General features: G+C 40.4%; 1 protein-coding gene across 1 annotated transcript in view; it reads left to right on the top strand.

Moving 5' to 3' along the window:
- LOC134640010 (peroxisomal membrane protein PEX13-like) overlaps nucleotides 1-23760 on the top strand; it is a 32648-nt gene that overhangs the window by 6273 nt on the left and 2615 nt on the right. The gene's annotated exons all lie outside the window — the stretch shown is intronic.

Here is a 23760-nt window from a genome sequence, read left to right as displayed (position 1 = left end):
TGTTTAAACAGTTTTTTGGTGGACACAGTACATGTCCTGGATCTGCTGTTGATGTACCAATTGCTTGTCTAATCTTTTGGATTTTTTCTGTGAAGAATTTGGCAAAGTCATTGCAGGCCATGGTCGAATGAAGTTCAGCTGCCACTGACACAGGAGGGTTTGTTAGCCTGTCAACTGTAGAAAATAGGACCCGAGCGTTATGACTGTTTTTGGTGATGATGTCAGAGAAGTAGGACCTCCTTGCACTCCTCAGTTGTAAATTATAATTGTGAAGTTTCTCTTTATAGATGTCATAATGAACCTGGAGGTTTGTTTTTCTCCATCTGCGCTCAGCTTTCCTACACTCTCTTTTTTCATATTTCACCAGTGTGGAGTTTCTCCATGGAGACTTCTTCCTTCCAGAGATAACCTTCACCTTAATGGGAGCAATAGTGTCCATTACATTTAACATTTTAGCATTGAAGCTAGTGACGAGCTCATTGACTGAACCTCTGGACAGGTCAGGTGTTAATGGGAAGACCTGGTTAAAGATCTCACTACTGTGTTCAGTTATACACCGTTTTGTGATCACTGCTGTTGATATAGTTGTGTGGGCTGAGATTTTACTTTTACTAATTTTTTAATAATTAGTCAACTTGCGGATGACACTACTCTTTTCTTAAAAAATGAACATCAGATTCCCCTGGTAAAACAAATAATCACTACATTCTCAAAAGCTTCAGGCTTAAAGTTAAATTTAAATAAATGTGAACTATTGGCGTTAAAGGAGTGTCATTCACAATTACTGTACGATATAAAGGTGAAGAAGGAGGTAAAATATTTGGGCATCACAATTTCAAAAGATCACAAAGTCTTAGAAAAAGTAAATATTTCAGATAATGTTGACAAATGTAAGACAATCTTAAATAAGTGGTTACAAAGAGACATCACAATTTTTGGAAGAATATTATTAACCAAAATGGATAGTTTATCTAGATTTATATAGCCAGCTTACTCTTTATCAATATCAAATAAAGTTATTAAAACAATTAATAGCTTGAATTTTAATTTTATTTGGAGGAATAAGTGCCATTATATATCTAAAGATGATTTGGTTAAACCATACATTGAAGGTGGTGGAAACGCAATTGACTTCGATATAATGAATGGTGTTTTGAAACTTAAATGGTTAAAATCCTTCCTAAATAATCCACACTCCATTTGGTTTTTTATACCAAGTAAGGTCTTTAACACATTGGGGGGTATCGATTTTCTCCTAAAGTGTGACTTTGAAATTACTAAGCTACCTGTTAAACTCTCTGAATTCCATAAACAGGTCCTTCTTTATTGGAAAATGTTATTTAAACATAATTTCACTCCACATAATAGCCCAATTTGGAACAATAGATATATACTAATGAACAGAAAATCTATTTTTATTCAAGATTGGTTATCAAAAGGTGTTTGGGCAATTGCCCATTTTGTAGATGAGGAAGGACATGTTCTAGAACATCAAGATTTTTGCCAAAAGTTTAATATCCAATGTTCTAAAAGTAAATTTAATCGGGTTATAAAATCCATTCCATTGTCACTTAAAAACATAGTTGTAAATGATATAATATATTCTGACATATCCCCCAAGTTAAGGCATTTATATATAGATGATATTCGATTTTGTGATGTTAAATGCAATAATAAGTTTCTAAGATCTTCATTAAGGAGCCTTTATTCTCCAAATTTACTTAGACGTAATTACATATTAAAAGATTTCCAAAGGGAAGAAATTGAAAAAATAAGAACTGATTATATCACCTTCCCTATCCCTCCTAAAGGGAAAGAAGTCCAATTTAAAATTTTGAATAAAATTTACCCGACAAATAGACTCCTTGGTGATAGATTCAAAATAGAAACTGGTAATTGTGTATTTTGTGAAACAGAAGAGGAGGATTTGGACCATCTATTCTTTTTGTGCAATTTTATACAAATATTTTGGTTGGATTTTCATACCTGGCTTTTTTCCAGTGGGATTCAAATTACCCCACTTACCTTAAATATGATCATGTTTGGAGTGTTTTTGAAAGAAAAGAAAGCTAATTATGGTGTTAATGTGTTATTAATCTTGTGCAAGCAATTTATACATAAATGTCGTTTTTTTAAGACCAAACCAACACTAGCTTACTGGAAAAACGCCTTAAACCTGTTGGTTAAATCTTTGACTTTAGTTAAAAAGAAAAAGGCTGCTTTTTTTGTCTCCTTTGTGGAAGATTTTGATTTAGTGAGTTAATAATCTGTTAAATTATGTGACCCCATCTTTATATATATTTTTTTTCCTATGTATGAAAGTTGTTAATTTGTAAGGAATGTTTATTCTCTGAATGTATAATATATGGTGCATTTTATTTGTATGTTATCTTTACTAATAATAAAAAAAAACACACTATGACCAAATCAGACAATGCAACACAACACGCAGGTCGCCCCAATGAATTGATTCAGCTTGTAGCAGTGACTTGTTAACTTCTCATTTGTCAAGCATATCTCCCATGAATGATATGAAATCATTTAGAGACATAACATTGACATCACAAAGCAGAAGCTGCAATCAGTTTTTAGGAAAGTGAGTTTAATAGGAGTAGGTAAAATAATGCAGTAATTTCTTAGTTTTATAATCCCTTTATAAATCATGTTGGCTACAGCCTATTTAGCAGTGCAAAAGGAGCATCGGACAAACAAACAAACAAATAAATAAACAGTCAACAACAACAAAAAAGTTAGTACCCAGGGATAAAAATGTTGTGTATGAAAGGGAAACCTAATGGACAGATGTGATGCCTGAACAGTGGTGGCTTTAAGTGATGTATCAACTCAAACATGCATCCATGGTCTGTGTTACATAAGTACGATGATCGGTGGTGACGGTTGGCGCCGCTTTGGAAGCAGAAACTGTTGGTTTGAAAGCCTTCAGTGTCTCCTTGTGGCGGGACTCTTATACTGCACTGTAAGATGTCGAGCAGTGTCAGCCGTATGCTAGAAAGTGATACATTAAAATTCCTGGGGTCACCATGAAGAGCTTACTTCCTTTCTTGCTCAGTGTGTAAAATGTGGTACTTAATGGATTGAAAAGAAAAATGATGGCACCCTTGTAGTTCACACAAGTGGTGATGATTCAGGGTTTTAATTTGTAAGGTTTGAATTTTGAGCCATCATAAATTTTAAAAGAGGAAAGTATACTATTTAACATATGTTAAGTCAAAGCTAATATAGCTGCTCATATATAGCTACTTATAATTTGAAGAGCTGCCTACACCAATGAGTAGACTTCCCAGAATGGAAACAGCACTCTTTGTGTGGTTTGAGAAAACAGTCAAGTTGTTAAGAACTATGACTGAGAAGGATGTGCCTGTGTACAGCAGCAGACTGCCTTCCTAGAATTTGGATATCCCCCGTGCGCTCGTCTCTGCATTATGTGCATTACCTCTCTCGGAAAATTAAAACCACAGCAGCTTTTTATAGTTTTTTTCATTCACTATCAGCTTACACCAAAAGTCTACTCTGAAGAAGATTATTCAAAACATGCAACACAGAATAAAACAAGTTTAAATTAAAATTAAAGAAATCAAAATCTTGTGGACGTATGCCTTTTACATGTTGGCAAAATATTTAGGATGAGATGGAGATATAACACTCATGCACCCTGAAAATTATGAAGGTCTAAATATGTATCAAAGGGGCTCACTGAACATCAGTGGCTTTCTATGGGGCAAACGTACTTAAACCAGCCACTGTGACCATTGCGGCAGAGCAGAATGAATGATACTGATGGGGACTAAGAGGGTTTGTAGTTAAATTCCTGCTCTTACAGGATCAGTGAGTGTCTGTTTAAAGATTATTAACATACTTTTACATCACTATGGAACACCAGCATTTCTGCAGAGGACAGAACTCCCTGCTTTAATCTACCAAGATGCTCTGTGTTATGTTGTCATGGCAATATGAAGTCAAATAAATACAAATATACAAAAATGCACATTTAAAGGAGGACAAGAAGACAGGCAATTGGAAGAGCTTTTGAAGCAGGAAAACTTTTCTGGATTTCTCTTAATTTAACTGGAAATTTTGCGAATACAAGTCAAGAAGGAAACAAGGAGGCAGCTGGTTGGATTATATCTGAGGACAGGACGCATGAAGGAGAAGCATGAGGAGAGAGAAAACAGCAGAGCGATGGTGCAGAGCCAATCATGGATCAAGTCGAAGAAGCAAGCATCAAAACTGTGAGTAAACATAACACACAAAGAGTTAAAAATTACTGTGCTGATTAAGGAAACATTAAATTTGGTTAGTTTGGGGTCTGCAGCTTCAGGTTTATGGATTCAGTTGGTCTAAAAATTAAGGAAAGACAAAAAATGTTTCTTTTGAAAGGTTGTTGGAGGATTCTTACTGTAAGAAATATCTGGGTGTGCATCTGCTTTTATTTAAAAAGGCTGAATTTTATTTCGTCACATTGGAAAGGGAAAATTGGAGGATCGGGACAATAATGTGGCCAAATTTACTGTTTCCTTAATCAGAACAATAATTTTGATCTGAACTAGAAATTGTAAAATGGGTTATTTTCCTTCTTCTCTACTGATCACTGTGTTAAATGTTGAGTTACTTGTCAGTCTACATTAATGTTAATGGTACTTTTAAAAAATGCAGTTTATTCGTAATTTTGTAGAAAAAGGCTCTGCACCTGTCAAAAAAAACAAGTATCCACACCCCCAAAATCACTGTGGATCAGAGTAGCTAAGCCCTGGTTAACTGCAATTATATTACAGGAGATGAAAAATATTGGAATGATTGAAAGAAACAAAGATTGCTTTAGGGTTTGAAGATTTGACTTTCTTATTGAAAGAGACGAAAACTAATCTATGTGTGACACTGAGAAAAAAACTGAACGCTTAAAAGATCTGGAGGTCTGACTGTTGTTATACAAATGTGCAAACTTGTTTTAATGACATTAGAAAGAAAAATGGGATGTTTAAAAAGGTAATATATAAAATAGTTTCTATATTACTTGAAAAAATGATGTTGGTTAGCGCTGCTGTATTTGGAAAAATGCTGGGTCACCCCTGGTCTATACAGACAATAATCCCCTCACATATGTGATGAGTACTGCAAAGCTGAATGCAGTAGGCCACCGCTGGGTAGGTGAGCTGGCAGATTTCAGGTTTGATGTCAAATACAGGCCGGGGAAGGTGAACATCGATGCAGACTCATTCTCTCGGTTTCCACTTGACATTGACACCTACCTCACAAAGTGTACTGAAGAGCTGACGAGAGAGGCCATTCAGGCTACATGGGAGGGTTGTGAGTCTGCAAAGAGACAAGATGCTGCATATGTCGCTGCCCTGTGCCTAACATGCCCAGCCAGAGACACCTGTGAACATGTCACCATTGCAGCCTGTCACAGTGACCTGGTAAAATCCCAAAGGAAGGATCCCTCTATCAGTTAACTTATCAAACTGAAAGAAACAAAATCAGTAATAACTAATGATGGCAGAAGGAGAGCCAGTGGCCCTGTGAGAGAGCTTATGCACGAGTGGGGAAAGCTTCATATGGAAAATCAGCTGCAACATCGTACAGCGGCTCAGCGAAGGCAGCTTGTGCTGCCAGCACAATATCATCTCCTAGTGCTTAAACATCTCCATGATGACTTGGGTCACGCAGGGCAGAGAGGGTCATTCACTTGGCACGGGACCGTTTCTACTGGCCTTTTATGAAGAAGGACATTGAGGCGTATGTGACCAGAAAACACCCCTGCATTAAGCAAAAGAAACCAGTCAAACACATCAGTAACCCTACGAAACCAGTGACTGTGAAAACTCTGAAACAGCCAGAGTACAGTACTGGCTTAGAGTATCACCACAAGCTCAGCATCAAACACACACACACACACACACACACACACACACACACACACACACACACACACACATATGAAGAGAGAGAGAGTATGCATAGTATGTAAACGGCTACTAAACAGACATCATAATTCGTCATACAATGAGAACAGGACAAATCAGCAATTGACACTGACTAATTAACATTATATTATTGTATATATTGTTTGGAGTTTAGTCTGCTACTGTTACTATTTTACCATTTCTTCTTGGAGGAACTGTAACCCACATAATTTCCTTAGGGATTAAGAAAGTATTCTGATTCTTAATGTTTTAGGATACATGACCTGCCATTATCCAATGACACATCTGCTTACCTGTATCTTTTGCTCGTTTCTCCTTGTAGGAGCCATAATTAAATGTATTGAATTTTAATGATCACTGGGTTTTCATTTGTTTGGTTGCTATGGTGATGTGTAACGGGAGTCACGTGGGTGGTAGCGGCGACATTAAGAGGGCGTTGTCAGTCTGTCTTTCACTGGTTTGATTTTGACAGAGAGGAGGGCTGGTAGTTTTTGTTGACCGCAGCACAACGAGTTTCCCCTTGTTGCATTAGAGCCTGTGATGTTTTAAGAGTTTGAATCGCGAGCCGATCACGTTTATTAAAGTACTTTTCAAGCACTTTAATAAACAAGCAAGCAATTCCACCTCTGGCATTATTGCGTAAAGTTGACAGCGCGTCAGGCAGGCTCAACGACTGTGGAAGTCGCTACACTCCTCTTCTTTTCTCTTTTTTTTTTAAACTTTAAAAACGGGTTGTGTATGAGACTTTAAATCAACAAAATATAAAATATACATTTTAAATTGTTATTGATCCCTTTACCCCAAGTCCTAAAGTGTATATTTATTTGTGAAACTCTTAAATATTTATTGTTCGTTTACTTGCACTGCTGTAACTGGAGCCTCGTCGTCTCGTCTCTCTATATACTGGACTGTATGTAGCGGAGATGACAATAAAGTTTACTTTGACTTCAGCAGCGAGCAGACGCACCGAGGGCTCTCACGCTCACTTTTCGCGTATAGAATTTTGAAAAAACATCGGTGCAAATTATAAGTCTGTATCATAATGTCTGGTGTTTTCGTGTTGTTGGTTTGTTTTTATTTAGTTTTATTTTGCGAGTTGGTTATTAGATGCTGCTCCAGCCAGCCAGAGAATCCCCCGCCGCCCCGCCCTCTCCTCCCTGTGCCGCAAGCAGCAGGCGCACCTCGCAAACTGAGGGCGCCGTTACTCCCAGCTAATGGGCGATAGAAAACCGATCGGTGCCTATGCCATTCCCAATATGCGCTGGCATGATGTCGGGGCAGCATGAGTACAAGCATGTTTTGGGTTTTTTTTGCCGATGCCCGTGATGCCGCCCCCCACCACGATGCCGCCCCGGGCAACCGCCCGTGTCGCCCGTATCTAAAACCGCTACTGTTTATGTCATACAGCCTTGTCTCATGTATGCAGTATGCACTCAGCTTGAAGTCCTGGAACGAGACAGCTTGATATCGTATATGCATACAGATTGATGTCATATAGGCATACAGTATGATGTCATATAGGCATACAGTATGATGTCATATTTCACCACAAGCTCAGCATCAAACAGTGAATCTGAGAGCAACATATCAGCTGCAGAGGAATCCAGAGAGAGTCCAGAAAATAAATACACATTTTATATGTCAGAGCAACCCAGAGTTACCTCACCTGAAAGGGAAACTGAACAAGAACAAATTTCCTCTGTTCATTATCTCTCCTGTTTTACAGGATTGTAATCTGTGGTCACGCCCACTACAGCAAGGCCTGTAACATGAACAAATAAATACCACCAACAAGTGTCCCTAGGGGACTGGCGAGACTTTTAAGGCAAGTGATTACTTGCCAGGTTACCACATAGAATACCTAAGCTATTAACTAGCATCAATAAGTCAGTCACTAATATCCCTTGGCAGGTGATTAGCATCCCCTGGCCTAGTTACTGTCTAGTAACTAGTAACTATTTAACACCAATTCATATTATTTGTTAGATTCACTTTTCTTCTTACTTTAGTCAAAAGTCTGTTGACCTAAATATGTTCAAAGTTGCATCATCTTGATATTTACACCAGTGTTGTACAACTCTGAGTGCATTCTGCAACTGATGGGAGGGAAAGGACTCCTTAGCACGACCATTAGAAAAGCCCCTACAGCGCACAAGTAGTTTGGTGTTTAAGTGGCTCAGAGGATCAAGGACAGGAGCAGTGACAAAAGTTATCCTCTCATCACGGTGAATTGTGTGCGCCTTATACAACAGGACAGCAGGAGAGAGCTGGACCATTTTTGGTGCCTAGGTATTTTGTGCAGGCGAAGCAATGAAAAACTCACAACTGCATTTCTTAGTCTGACAGGACAGGATGATCACCCTGAGGCGCTTAAGAGAAGAAATCCAGACCCTTTAACGTTCAAGGAAATTGTGACACATTAGTACAAACAAATAATCGTTAATAAATCAATATCAGTGACTTAAAATCACAGGAGATGCAGGATGAGTTATCCAGATTCATTTAATAATTAACCAACAAATTTAGATTGTCCAGTTAATGTTGCTACTAATTCCCTGATTGATACATTTCTTTACATTTGCCCATTTTTTTGTTGATTCGGAAATAATTCATTGATCAAATTAAACTCCAATTCCTGCAAGCTTTGGCAAAGCTGAGCATGTTCGGTCTGTTGTGTATACAGTTGTGGCTCTAAATACAAACTGAAGTGGCAAAGTGCACAAAAGCAAACTTTGTACCACTGACAAAACATTAGACCACAACTGTATTCATAACTCAGGCTGACTCAGGCTCTGTTAGAGCTTCTGCTCTGTGACCCTGTTTTGCTTGGCATCAATAAGTCATTTGAGCCAGGGATGATTCTGAAGTTCCTCTAGGGTGAGGCGGTCTTCATGGTTCTGACAGTAACAACCCAACAGAAAACACTTGCAGTCTGTTCAGAAATACAACAGAGGGGTTTGAGTTTATCACGTTGGTGTTTATATAAGTCTGCGTGTGCATTAGTGATACAGATAAAGACAGATAACACCGAAAACAGAATTTTCAAACCTTGTAATGCGACAGGTTAAAGAATTAACATTCAGCTTACCCTCTGAAATGTCAGTGTGCATCTCAGATGTGTTGTTGTCATCAGGGATGATGTGACGTACCAGCCAATCCATCACCGCACCCAGCTGCAAAACTGTGACGCAATCTGCTGTGGTGGCATTAAAGTCCTGCCAGTTTACAGCGGCTGATTTGGTCCCTAAAATCCAGAGAGTAATTATTCATGGTAAGGAATTCATGTGGACACTAAGCGTGTGGGCAGGCAAGGACATTTAAACAGTGAGGCTGACGACCTACCATTTCTTCGTGTGACTGCTTCTGCTCTAAAAGGGACTCCAATGCCAAAATCGATGAATTTGACACATAGAAATGCTGGACGATCAGGCGATGTGTCAAACACAATATTGTCTGGCTTAATGTCTCGATGGAAGACACCCTTGGATTGCATTTCAGCGGCTGCATGTACCAGCTGTCTCATTATGACCTGACAGACAAATGAAAAATACGTTCAAATAATCAGATTTACATTATCCATTAAAGATTGCCACTAGAAGAATTGTAAAGTGCACACATAAGAAGCCATACTGGGAAATTGTCTTCTCTGCGTTTTCCAAAGAAGACAGTCCCAAAGCCTCCTTCACCCAGCTTATCCTGCTCTTCGTATTTTTCTTCAAAGTCCTCTACAGAGAGACAAAACAAACACAGGGGTTGTGATTAGTTGTATGTAGGAAAGCTGACTTTGCCTCAATGTACACATTCATACAGTCTTTGTTAGAAGCTTCCTAGTGATTAGCAGATGGATACCAGCTAAACTCTGAGAGCTTGGGAAAGAGGCTCTATCACTGCAGGTGTGGTGTGAACTTACCTATGTACTTCTTACCTTTAGTGTGACTTTTGTATGTGCTGTGTGTATCTGACTCGTAGACGGAGCAGCTGGCCTCCTCCTGTGAGCTTGATGTCTTGCTCTTTTTACTGCGTGGTTGTTTTGTTCCATCGCTGCTTGACTTTCCTTTGCTGCTCTTCTTTCTGAAAGCAGCTGCAAAAACCAAAACCAATTAGACCTCTGAACTCCACACAGGCCTACAGATGATCAATAACTGTAAAACAAAAAATCTCTGAATGTCTCACTTACACTTCTCCAAGACAAGATGGCTGAGGCCTGGGGTTGGACTTTTGCTGTCCTTGCTTCTTTTGGAAGCTTTTTCCAGTCTTTCTGTGGCACAATCTTTGCGTTTGGAGCTCTTGATTCGCCCATCTGACGTCCTGTCCTCTATCCTGAGGAACCAGGGATCAGTGTGGCGGTCTGCAGTTTGTACAAAGATCACTTGGTTACTACTGAATCAAAACACCTGAAGTAAAAGCCCCAAATTAAGATGAATTTAACAGGTAAAGGAGACTTTACTCACCTAGATATTTACGCACACCCACAGCACGTGGTGTGGTAAAGGTCGGCCAAGATTTTGACCACATGTCAGAAACTGGTTCAAACTTGTACTAAACTCACTTGAACTCTGACTTTGTCTGCACTTAGAACTATCACAAGACATTAAAACAAAACATCGGGCATTGATGACATCACAGCAATCTAACATTCTAATCTATGCAAACTGTCTCCAAGGCTACATAATATCAAATGAAATCATAGCAAAGGAGTAAAAAGCAGGATCAGTCTTAGGGTGTATGTTACATGTTTGCCAGTTTGGATGAGTGAGTGCAATACTTCATCGGCCTGTGTTGTAGCAAGCTGTTGAACCTGCTGAGAAACTTTTCTTTGTCCACTCTGCCCCAAACTTCACATGCTCCATAAAGGTCGAGGCCTAGAGACCTCTGCATAGTTATTGCAATTAGCATTAGGTTATCAGTGTCATCTGATATACAGTGGCTTGCAAAAGTATTCGGCCCCCTTGAACTTTTCCACATTTTGTCACATTACAGCCACAAACATGAATCAATTTTATTGGAATTCCACGTGAAAGACCAATACAAAGTGGTGTACACTTGAGAAGTGGAACGAAAATCATACATGATACCAAACATTTTTTACAAATAAATAACTGCAAAGTGGGGACACCTGGCTGGAGATGCTCACTCAAGGACAACACCATACCATCCAAATGGCAACCCATTTCCAGCTGAGCCATTTAATTGGATATTTCTTCAAATGCTAAGGACACTGGAGGAGAAGGCAAAGAGCAGCTGGAAAGAGCATCTGCCTCAGATAGTACATGCATACAACTGCACCAGGCATGAGGCAACAGGCTTTTCACCCCACTACCTCTTGTATGGTCTACACCCCCATCTCCTAGTAGACTTAATTTTTGGCCTGTTAGCCAGAGATGGGACTGAAAGACCTCAGAGCTATGCCAGATTTGCGTCTCTACTGTGATGTCAAATATCAATACCAGAATGTGTGTCGATGTATGTGCATTCATTTGTGCATGCGTGAAGATCTGAGGTTGGCTGGTAGGGTGGACCTCTGTGCATAATCACAAGTGTGTGCAAACATTTCCATGATTGGATTTCTTGGAATTTGGTTTCTTTGGGGGATTTTTTCAAGTTTTTGTAATGTGACAGGTTAAAGAATTAACATTCAGCTTCCCCTCTGAAATGTCAGAGTGCATCTCAGATGTGTTGTTGTCATCAGGGATGATGTGACGTACCAGCCAATCCATCACCGCACCCAGCTGCAAAACTGTGACGCAGTCTGCTGTGGTGGCATTAAAGTCCTGCCAGTTTACAGCGGCTGATTTGGTCCCTAAAATCCAGAGAGTAATTATTCATGGTAAGGAATTCATGTGGACACTAAGCGTGTGGGCAGGCAAGGACATTTAAACAGTGAGGCTGACGACCTACCATTTCTTCGTGTGACTGCTTCTGCTCTAAAAGGGACTCCAATGCCAAAATCGATGAATTTGACACATAGAAATGCTGGACGATCAGGCGATGTGTCAAACACAATATTGTCTGGCTTAATGTCTCGATGGAAGACACCCTTGGATTGCATTTCAGCGGCTGCATGTACCAGCTGTCTCATTATGACCTGACAGACAAATGAAAAATACGTTCAAATAATCAGATTTACATTATCCATTAAAGATTGCCACTAGAAGAATTGTAAAGTGCACACATAAGAAGCCATACTGGGAAATTGTCTTCTCTGCGTTTTCCAAAGAAGACAGTCCCAAAGCCTCCTTCACCCAGCTTATCCTGCTCTTCGTATTTTTCTTCAAAGTCCTCTACAGAGAGACAAAACAAACACAGGGGTTGTGATTAGTTGTATGTAGGAAAGCTGACTTTGCCTCAATGTACACATTCATACAGTCTTTGTTAGAAGCTTCCTAGTGATTAGCAGATGGATACCAGCTAAACTCTGAGAGCTTGGGAAAGAGGCTCTATCACTGCAGGTGTGGTGTGAACTTACCTATGTACTTCTTACCTTTAGTGTGACTTTTGTATGTGCTGTGTGTATCTGACTCGTAGACGGAGCAGCTGGCCTCCTCCTGTGAGCTTGATGTCTTGCTCTTTTTACTGCGTGGTTGTTTTGTTCCATCGCTGCTTGACTTTCCTTTGCTGCTCTTCTTTCTGAAAGCAGCTGCAAAAACCAAAACCAATTAGACCTCTGAACTCCACACAGGCCTACAGATGATCAATAACTGTAAAACAAAAAATCTCTGAATGTCTCACTTACACTTCTCCAAGACAAGATGGCTGAGGCCTGGGGTTGGACTTTTGCTGTCCTTGCTTCTTTTGGAAGCTTTTTCCAGTCTTTCTGTGGCACAATCTTTGCGTTTGGAGCTCTTGATTCGCCCATCTGACGTCCTGTCCTCTATCCTGAGGAACCAGGGATCAGTGTGGCGGTCTGCAGTTTGTACAAAGATCACTTGGTTACTACTGAATCAAAACACCTGAAGTAAAAGCCCCAAATTAAGATGAATTTAACAGGTAAAGGAGACTTTACTCACCTAGATATTTACGCACACCCACAGCACGTGGTGTGGTAAAGGTCGGCCAAGATTTTGACCACATGTCAGAAACTGGTTCAAACTTGTACTAAACTCACTTGAACTCTGACTTTGTCTGCACTTAGAACTATCACAAGACATTAAAACAAAACATCGGGCATTGATGACATCACAGCAATCTAACATTCTAATCTATGCAAACTGTCTCCAAGGCTACATAATATCAAATTAAATCATAGCAAAGGAGTAAAAAGCAGGATCAGTCTTAGGGTGTATGTTACATGTTTGCCAGTTTGGATGAGTGAGTGCAATACTTCATCGGCCTGTGTTGTAGCAAGCTGTTGAACCTGCTGAGAAACTTTTCTTTGTCCACTCTGCCCCAAACTTCACATGCTCCATAAAAGTGGAGGCCTAGAGACCTCTGCATAGTTATTGCAATTAGCATTAGGTTATCAGTATCATCTGATATACAGTGGCTTGCAAAAGTATTCGGCCCCCTTGAACTTTTCCACATTTTGTCACATTACAGCCACAAACATGAATCAGTTTTTTTGGAATTCCACGTGAAAGACCAATACAAAGTGGTGTACACTTGAGAAGTGGAACGAAAATCATACATGATACCAAACATTTTTTACAAATAAATAACTGCAAAGTGGGGACACCTGGCTGGAGATGCTCACTCAAGGACAACACCATACCATCCAAATGGCAACCCATTTCCAGCTGAGCCATTTAATTGGATATTTCTTCAAATGCTAAGGACACTGGAGGAGAAGGCAAAGAGCAGCTGGAAAGAGCATCTGCCTCAGATAGTACATGCATACAACTGCACCAGGCATGAGGCAACAGGCTTTTCACCCCACTACCTCTTGTATGGTCGACACCCCCGTCTCCTAGTAGACTTAATTTTTGGCCTGTTAGCCAGAGATGGGACTGAAAGACCTCAGAGCTATGCCAGCTTTGCGTCTCTACTGTGATGTCAAATATCAATACCAGAATGTGTGTCGATGTATGTGCATTCATTTGTGCATGCGTGGAGATCTGAGGTTGGCTGGTAGGGTGGACCTCTGTGCATAATCACAAGTGTGTGCAAACATTTCCATGATTGGATTTCTTGGAATTTGGTTTCTTTGGGGGATTTTTTCAAGTTTTTGTAATGTGACAGGTTAAAGAATTAACATTCAGCTTCCCCTCTGAAATGTCAGAGTGCATCTCAGATGTGTTGTTGTCATCAGGGATGATGTGACGTACCAGCCAATCCATCACCGCACCCAGCTGCAAAACTGTGACGCAATCTGCTGTGGTGGCATTAAAGTCCTGCCAGTTTACAGCGGCTGATTTGGTCCCTAAAATCCAGAGAGTAATTATTCATGGTAAGGAATTCATGTGGACACTAAGCGTGTGGGCAGGCAAGGACATTTAAACAGTGAGGCTGACGACCTACCATTTCTTCGTGTGACTGCTTCTGCTCTAAAAGGGACTCCAATGCCAAAATCGATGAATTTGACACATAGAAATGCTGGATGATCAGGCGATGTGTCAAACACAATATTGTCTGGCTTAATGTCTCGATGGAAGACACCCTTGGATTGCATTTCAGCGGCTGCATGTACCAGCTGTCTCATTATGACCTGACAGACAAATGAAAAATACGTTCAAATAATCAGATTTACATTATCCATTAAAGATTGCCACTAGAAGAATTGTAAAGTGCACACATAAGAAGCCATACTGGGAAATTGTCTTCTCTGCGTTTTCCAAAGAAGACAGTCCCAAAGCCTCCTTCACCCAGCTTATCCTGCTCTTCGTATTTTTCTTCAAAGTCCTCTACAGAGAGACAAAACAAACACAGGGGTTGTGATTAGTTGTATGTAGGAAAGCTGACTTTGCCTCAATGTACACATTCATACAGTCTTTGTTAGAAGCTTCCTAGTGATTAGCAGATGGATACCAGCTAAACTCTGAGAGCTTGGGAAAGAGGCTCTATCACTGCAGGTGTGGTGTGAACTTACCTATGTACTTCTTACCTTTAGTGTGACTTTTGTATGTGCTGTGTGTATCTGACTCGTAGACGGAGCAGCTGGCCTCCTCCTGTGAGCTTGATGTCTTGCTCTTTTTACTGCGTGGTTGTTTTGTTCCATCGCTGCTTGACTTTCCTTTGCTGCTCTTCTTTCTGAAAGCAGCTGCAAAAACCAAAACCAATTAGACCTCTGAACTCCACACAGGCCTACAGATGATCAATAACTGTAAAACAAAAAATCTCTGAATGTCTCACTTACACTTCTCCAAGACAAGATGGCTGAGGCCTGGGGTTGGACTTTTGCTGTCCTTGCTTCTTTTGGAAGCTTTTTCCAGTCTTTCTGTGGCACAATCTTTGCGTTTGGAGCTCTTGATTCGCCCATCTGACGTCCTGTCCTCTATCCTGAGGAACCAGGGATCAGTGTGGCGGTCTGCAGTTTGTACAAAGATCACTTGGTTACTACTGAATCAAAACACCTGAAGTAAAAGCCCCAAATTAAGATGAATTTAACAGGTAAAGGAGACTTTACTCACCTAGATATTTACGCACACCCACAGCACGTGGTGTGGTAAAGGTCGGCCAAGATTTTGACCACATGTCAGAAACTGGTTCAAACTTGTACTAAACTCACTTGAACTCTGACTTTGTATGCACTTAGAACTATCACAAGACATTAAAACAAAACATCGGGCATTGATGACATCACAGCAATCTAACATTCTAATCTATGCAAACTGTCTCCAAGGCTACATAATATCAAATTAAATCATAGCAAAGGAGTAAAAAGCAGGATCAGTCTTAGGGTGTATGTTACATGTTTGCCAGTTTGGATGAGTGAGTGCAATACTTCATCGGCCTGTGTTGTAGCAACCTGTTGAACCTGCTGAGAAACTTTTCTTTGTCCACTCTGCCCCAAACTTCACATGCTCCATAAAAGTGGAGGCCTAGAGACCTCTGCATAGTTATTGCAATTAGCATTAGGTTATCAGTATCATCTGATATACAGTGGCTTGCAAAAGTATTCGGCCCCCTTGAACTTTTCCACATTTTGTCACATTACAGCCACAAACATGAATCAGTTTTATTGGAATTCCACGTGAAAGACCAATACAAAGTGGTGTACACTTGAGAAGTGGAACGAAAATCATACATGATACCAAACATTTTTTACAAATAAATAACTGCAAAGTGGGGACACCTGGCTGGAGATGCTCACTCAAGGACAACACCATACCATCCAAATGGCAACCCATTTCCAGCTGAGCCATTTAATTGGATATTTCTTCAAATGCTAAGGACACTGGAGGAGAAGGCAAAGAGCAGCTGGAAAGAGCATCTGCCTCAGATAGTACATGCATACAACTGCACCAGGCATGAGGCAACAGGCTTTTCACCCCACTACCTCTTGTATGGTCGACACCCCCGTCTCCTAGTAGACTTAATTTTTGGCCTGTTAGCCAGAGATGGGACTGAAAGACCTCAGAGCTATGCCAGCTTTGCGTCTCTACTGTGATGTCAAATATCAATACCAGAATGTGTGTCGATGTATGTGCATTCATTTGTGCATGCGTGGAGATCTGAGGTTGGCTGGTAGGGTGGACCTCTGTGCATAATCACAAGTGTGTGCAAACATTTCCATGATTGGATTTCTTGGAATTTGGTTTCTTTGGGGGATTTTTTCAAGTTTTTGTAATGTGACAGGTTAAAGAATTAACATTCAGCTTCCCCTCTGAAATGTCAGAGTGCATCTCAGATGTGTTGTTGTCATCAGGGATGATGTGACGTACCAGCCAATCCATCACCGCACCCAGCTGCAAAACTGTGACGCAATCTGCTGTGGTGGCATTAAAGTCCTGCCAGTTTACAGCGGCTGATTTGGTCCCTAAAATCCAGAGAGTAATTATTCATGGTAAGGAATTCATGTGGACACTAAGCGTGTGGGCAGGCAAGGACATTTAAACAGTGAGGCTGACGACCTACCATTTCTTCGTGTGACTGCTTCTGCTCTAAACTGGACTCCAATGCCAAAATCGATGAATTTGACACATAGAAATGCTGGATGATCAGGCGATGTGTCAAACACAATATTGTCTGGCTTAATGTCTCGATGGAAGACACCCTTGGATTGCATTTCAGCGGCTGCATGTACCAGCTGTCTCATTATGACCTGACAGACAAATGAAAAATACGTTCAAATAATCAGATTTACATTATCCATTAAAGATTGCCACTAGAAGAATTGTAAAGTGCACACATAAGAAGCCATACTGGGAAATTGTCTTCTCTGCGTTTTCCAAAGAAGACAGTCCCAAAGCCTCCTTCACCCAGCTTATCCTGCTCTTCGTATTTTTCTTCAAAGTCCTCTACAGAGAGACAAAACAAACACAGGGGTTGTGATTAGTTGTATGTAGGAAAGCTGACTTTGCCTCAATGTACACATTCATACAGTCTTTGTTAGAAGCTTCCTAGTGATTAGCAGATGGATACCAGCTAAACTCTGAGAGCTTGGGAAAGAGGCTCTATCACTGCAGGTGTGGTGTGAACTTACCTATGTACTTCTTACCTTTAGTGTGACTTTTGTATGTGCTGTGTGTATCTGACTCGTAGACGGAGCAGCTGGCCTCCTCCTGTGAGCTTGATGTCTTGCTCTTTTTACTGCGTGGTTGTTTTGTTCCATCGCTGCTTGACTTTCCTTTGCTGCTCTTCTTTCTGAAAGCAGCTGCAAAAACCAAAACCAATTAGACCTCTGAACTCCACACAGGCCTACAGATGATCAATAACTGTAAAACAAAAAATCTCTGAATGTCTCACTTACACTTCTCCAAGACAAGATGGCTGAGGCCTGGGGTTGGACTTTTGCTGTCCTTGCTTCTTTTGGAAGCTTTTTCCAGTCTTTCTGTGGCACAATCTTTGCGTTTGGAGCTCTTGATTCGCCCATCTGACGTCCTGTCCTCTATCCTGAGGAACCAGGGATCAGTGTGGCGGTCTGCAGTTTGTACAAAGATCACTTGGTTACTACTGAATCAAAACACCTGAAGTAAAAGCCCCAAATTAAGATGAATTTAACAGGTAAAGGAGACTTTACTCACCTAGATATTTACGCACACCCACAGCACGTGGTGTGGTAAAGGTCGGCCAAGATTTTGACCACATGTCAGAAACTGGTTCAAAATTGTACTAAACTCACTTGAACTCTGACTTTGTCTGCACTTAGAACTATCACAAGACATTAAAACAAAACATCGGGCATTGATGACATCACAGCAATCTAACATTCTAATCTATGCAAACTGTCTCCAAGGCTACATAATATCAAATGAAATCATAGCAAAGGAGTAAAAAGCAGGATCAGTCTTAGGGTGTATGTTACATGTTTGCCAGTTTGGATGAGTGAGTGCAATACTTCATCGGCCTGTGTTGTAGCAACCTGTTGAACCTGCTGAGAAACTTTTCTTTGTCCACTCTGCCCCAAACTTCACATGCTCCATAAAAGTGGAGGCCTAGAGACCTCTGCATAGTTATTGCAATTAGCATTAGGTTATCAGTATCATCTGATATATATGACATTTACAGTACAGTACTCACACATGACATAGGAGGGAAGAAATATGAACTTTTTGACATAAATTTGATCATATGAAATTGGATTTTTTTAAAATATGAAACAATGTAACTTTTTCCTTCCGTCATACTTCAGCAATATAATATCTTAAGTTTTGAACATTTTTAAACATTTAAGTTTGCTCCTACATGGATGTGCTCCACAATCATTGGTCAGTCATGTTAAAATCCATTATCAGTGGAAAACAAACCTGATCCTCTACTAGAGGCGATTGTGTAATACCTTTTAGACATAACACTAAGCAAACAGTTATTATCAGTTAAAGCTAGTGAGATTTGGAGTGATACATGACACATGATGGAATAAGACACGCAGGCTTAATGCACATAAGTCTGCACACATCTAGACATTAACAGATACACACACATGGCCACCCTTTATATCGGTGGACCTCCCCCAGGCCACACTGCCCTCCCCTTCTCAGAGAAACCCTCAACAGAAGAGTTGAGAAACACAAAACTTGTGAGATCTGAATGTTCTGGTGAGTCTCCATCTGTTACAGGTGGGTGCTGCCTGGACTGTCTCAAGACAGACCAGACCAGGTGCACCACAGACACTTCAAACCTCATCTCAGGACAAAAACCAAAAGAACAACATAAAAAATGAGAAAACTTGCCTTAGAAACATGCAGGGTTAGAGGAGACGGCAGCCGTGTAGAGGTGAGCCTGTGTGAGTCTCTTTTCTTTTAGTGAACAACAGAAAAACAGAAAAAAGAAAGAAAACTTACCTTAAAAATCTGTAGGGTTGTTTTCTCTGAGACATGTTGGAATCTGTAAGCAGTTACTCCGAAAAGGATCCAGATGTTTCAAAATACTTCTCTGGCAAATGTTTCAATTCTGCGAACATAAATGCTGTGATTAATGGACTAAAAGTCATTACTTCTCACCCCTATTTATGGATTTAAGGATCAAAGGATCAAATTGGTGGTAAGATTCTAAATATATGTGATGTCATAGTCCTGTTAAATAGTCCCAATTTCAAACCTCATGTGAGGGCAAAAACCACAAGAACAGCATAAAAAAGGAGAAACCGTACCTTAGAAACATGCCGGGATACAGGAGACGGCAGCACTGCAGAGGTGAGGACACGCATCTGTTTGAAATAAACAAAACAATAAGCACAGTTATACATACACACACACACACTCCCAAAAACTAGCCAGCCCTCATGAGGAGGTTGCGACGCCCTCCAGGTGCGGGAAAGAAAGCAGGAAAAACCGGGAGTGGGCCGCCTCACCGCTCTTAACATTGGTGGACCGCCCCAAAGAAATCCAAACATGGAAATGCTTGCACACACATGTGATTATGCATAGAGGTCCATCCTACCAGCCAACATCAGATCTCCACGCATGCACACATGAATGCACATACATTTACACACATCCAGAGATAAACTCCCCCAAAGAAACCAAATTCCCAGAAATTAAAACATGGAAATGTTTGCACACACTTGTGATTATGCGTAGACGTCCACCCTACCAGCAAACCTCAGGACTCCACGCAGGCACACATGAATGCACATACATTTACACACATCCAGAGATAAACTCCCCAAAAGAAATCCGAACATGGAAATTTTGCGCACACTGCACACACATTCAGAGTTCTGAATGTACTGGTGAGTCTCCACCTGTTACAGGTGGGTGCAACCTGGACTGTCTCAAGACAGACGAGACCAGATCCACCAAAGAAACTGCAGATGTGCATCTTTTTGAAATATATAACACAATAAACACAGTCGTGCAGACACATACACTCACACAGGCTGCGAAAGCCTAGCCAGCCCTCGTGATGGTGTGGCACCACCCCTCAGGCGTGTGAAAGAAAGCAGAAAAAACCCAGACTGGGCCGCCTGGCCACCCATTATAAAGGTGGACCTCCTCCGGAGAGAAACCCTTTATAGAAGAGTTGAGAAAGACAAAATTTGTGAGGTCTGAATGTTCTGGTGAGTCTCCACCTGCTGCAGGTGAGTGCAGCCTGGACTGTCTCGAGACAGACCAGATCAGCTGCACCACAGACACTTCATACCTCATCTCAGGAGAAAAACTGAAAGAGCAACATAAAAAAGGAGAAAACCGACCTCAGAAACATGACCAACATCTGTTTGATTAGACTAACAAATAATGGTTGGCCATTTTCAGGTCCTCGCCTAACCTTCAGTCGATGTTCGAGGTCATCGAAACGCTTAGGTTTTATATCGACTTTCCTTGGACTGATAATCTGTCTCGTATTGAAATTGTTCTTTGGTCAGTTTTGCCTGTTGCAGAATTTCAGGGTCGCTCTTGTTGACTTTAATAGCCACGATCTGTCTGTTTGCTCTGTGAATTGGTTAGAAACAAAACTGAACTTGTTTTGGTTTCTGTCCTAAAATGTTCTCAAAACGTCTCGAAAGGGTTTGGGTTGGTGTCAGGTCAACGTCCGTTATGCCATAAAGTATAATAGGTGAGCGCTGGTATTTATGGGTTTTGGGATCAAAGCAAAGCTACCAGTCATACAGGATCAAAGCAAAGTTACCGCATCACAAGGGATCAAAGTGATTCTAATGTATGCGCAGGCGCACACACACATGTTTGTTTGTGTAATATTGTTCACACTGAATTTGACCGTAGGAAATTTAATATGAGTCAATCAAAGAAAATGTTAGTTTTGAAGAATTTTGAAATTACGAAACTGACAATTACGAGAATTGTTTTTTTTTTCTTTTGCATAACATGTCGAGCTTTTCTGTATATAGTCATTTCGTACAAGAAATTGATGAAAATGTTCTATTTTATTTTAACAATCATCAACTTCATATGCAGGTTTCGTACGGGTGCTTGAAATCCTTGAACAATCTTGGATTTTAATATTGTAGTGCTTCTATTTGGGATTTTGTGCTTAAAACGTCTTGAAACTGTATTTCATTCACCACAAATAACTATCTGATTGAATAGTTTTCTTATCAGATAGAGAAATAAAAAGTCTAAAAGCAACATTTCTCTGCCTGGGCTGCCTTGTAGCTCTGCACGTCAGTCTGTTTCAATTTGTGACCCCCCACCCCCTCCCCGAACAGTCGGGGGTGAGTGCACTAACGTGCCTGGAGGCCGTTTTAATGAGTGTTTGCTGGAAAACCAAAAATACAAGAAGGATTTGTACGTTTTCACAATGGGGGAGTTTGCGTAAGTCCTAGTAAATCATTTTCTCGAGTGTGTACGTTACACATGCTAATTTTTAAAATCGTTTTTATTATTTTGCTAGCTAGCAAACTCGCGGGATAAATGATTGAAATGCACTCAGTGTGATGCAATACGGTGCCGCTATTATAACAGTTAGTTATTGCAGGGTAATTTATGGAATATGCTGTGAATTTAACCAAGATTACACAGCAGTAGCAGTAATGCGAGTTACTTCTCCAAAGTGAAAGCTTTAAACGTTAGCCCGATGCTTAACTAGCCAACTTAAGGCTTTCTGATTGAAGGCTAAAAGCGGCGTTGTCACCAAGTAAACAGAATATTGATTATATTTTTGTGTATTGCTGCAGTTTTTTCAAGTATTAACTTGGTGCTTTTGGCAACCTTAGGGGGAAATAATGGTAATATGACTGATCCATATGGACACAAAGAATATAGACTTTTTTGTGCTACCGAAGTTTCGTGGCTTTCATTCAAAATCTGTTTATCGTTAAACAACTTAAACATTATAATGGCTTCAAACTCACATTGAGGCCTGTGGGGCACTATCAGCCACTGAAACAGTAGACAAATGAATATTTCATACCTGAAGGCTGCCTGTTTATCTAAGGGAGATGAACAATACATTATAATTGTATATAATAATATCACAGATGATAGATTAAATAGGTTTTTGATAGATGCTTGTGCATTCTTAAAGTCTTATATGTTGAATTGAACTGAGTATGTCATCTGTTCAAAGCCTCTCCCAGTCAGTGCTGTTCTCTATGCCTGTCTTACTCTACATGATATTTTTTAACATCAGCATGCTAAAGGACTTGTTTGGAAGAGACTGCTATTTTATATGCTAAAATATGTTTTTCTTCTGGGCCAAGTTGGTGAAAACACTTTATTATCCTCTAATAGATTTTGTAAATGCTTGGTGATGGTAGTACCCAAAACTAGCTGCATCAGGTACTTCCCTGTGTATTTGGAGAGGATCAGAAGTCCCAGGAATAAAAAAAGCCCCCAAAACAAAAACGGCAACTAATTATTTATCTGCACAGCCGTACAAGTGGCTGACTGCTAGTTTGGTCCTCTGAGGCCGTGTCCTAGTCAGAGTGTCTCGCTAGATTTCTCTCTCTTCTGTTAATTGAGCGTTTTTTGTTTGTTTGTTTTGTTGCAGTTCTGGGTAATAAGTTAAATTAATAAAATAAATATTGTAATTGCATTTCTGTTTGTTCTGTACTTGCTAACTGTCAATTCAGAAGAAAATGTAGCTGCTGTCTTCCTGTTGCTGTTTGCCAACAAACTCAGTTCCTTTGCCCGATAATTTACTTTAAAAAAATGCCTACATGTATATTTATAAGCTGAGTTATTATATAGCTGAATAATTATATCTTTCAATTCATAACTAATAATGTTTTATTTTAAATTTGTGTCTGTGTCTTTTAGCTTCTTCTGCTTATTATTGTTATCCATCCATTTTCTTCTGCTTATCAAGGACTGGTTTACCCGGGCAGCAGCCTAAGCAGAGAAGCCCACATCTCCCTCTCCCCAGCCACCTCCTCCACTTCTTCTGGGATAACACCAAGACATCCTCAGGCCAGCTGAGAGATATAGCCTCTCCAGAGTGTCCTGGGTCTGCCCTGGGGCCTCTTTCTCCTTTTCTCATCAGCCTCTCTTCAACGTGAAGGAATAGCAGTTCTACTCTGAGCCCCTTTTGAGTAGCTGAACTCCTCAGCCTGTCTTTAAGGGAGAGGCAACACCCTTAGAGAAAGCTCATTTTTTTTCATCTGTCAGTCCTCTGCTCACCTGTCCCCAAACTCCTAAACGAGACCCAGAGAAGATTAAACTCCTCCGCTTGATGCTGCAAGTCATTGTTTTTTCTTGTCTTTTTCTCAACATTTTCCGATAATTCTAAAAATATATGTACAACAGTTTGTTTGTACAGTCAGCATTTGTATATATACAGCAGTATTCTCAAACAAGCAATAGTGAACGCACCTGTGTGAGGC

Source organism: Pelmatolapia mariae, linkage group LG13 (assembly GCF_036321145.2).
Source record: "Pelmatolapia mariae isolate MD_Pm_ZW linkage group LG13, Pm_UMD_F_2, whole genome shotgun sequence".
Classification (NCBI taxonomy): domain Eukaryota; kingdom Metazoa; phylum Chordata; class Actinopteri; order Cichliformes; family Cichlidae; genus Pelmatolapia; species Pelmatolapia mariae.
The sequence above is the reverse complement of the archived record's forward strand: the minus strand, read 5'-3'. Positions and strand labels throughout refer to the sequence as shown.